This window comes from Buceros rhinoceros, unplaced genomic scaffold (genome assembly GCF_000710305.1).
Source record: "Buceros rhinoceros silvestris isolate BGI_N320 unplaced genomic scaffold, ASM71030v1 scaffold16404, whole genome shotgun sequence".
Classification (NCBI taxonomy): domain Eukaryota; kingdom Metazoa; phylum Chordata; class Aves; order Bucerotiformes; family Bucerotidae; genus Buceros; species Buceros rhinoceros.
The window spans coordinates 16,991-17,410 of record NW_010410184.1 but is presented as its reverse complement, the minus strand read 5'-3'; the positions used below and the strand labels follow the sequence as shown (position 1 = coordinate 17,410).

General features: G+C 52.9%; 1 protein-coding gene across 1 annotated transcript in view; it reads left to right on the top strand.

Moving 5' to 3' along the window:
• The window catches only part of MASP2 (mannan-binding lectin serine peptidase 2), a 12,788-nt gene that overhangs the window by 2,834 nt on the left and 9,534 nt on the right, over positions 1 to 420 (top strand).

The following is a 420-nucleotide window of genomic DNA, read 5'->3' as shown; positions in this document are numbered from 1 at the left end:
TGGCTGGGGGCTAATTGCTGCCGTTAGGGACAGCAGTTTTGTGTCACCACGAAGTGGTGCACCGGCAGTTGGTTTGGGTTATTCCTTAGGCAGCACCCACCTCAGCTTTAGACAGACTGAATGGAGAAGCAAGAAACTTGTCTGACCCTTCCCATCGCAGACACTTCCAGTCCTCGTGGCTGCCAGGGCAGCCTTGCAAAACCCTGGGTACTGAGATTCTGAGTATTCTGGACCCGATGCAGATGTGTTGGGGAAACTAATGATCCTGTTGGTTGCGAAGTCTGATGAGGAATAGTTTGCTTGCTCTCCCTGGAAGGACACAGGCCAAGCAGCAGCACGGTGTGGATATCACTGACACCAGGTGCAATGATCCACTTATAAAACGGGAGCCCAGGCCAGGCACGGATCTCTTGTTCAGCA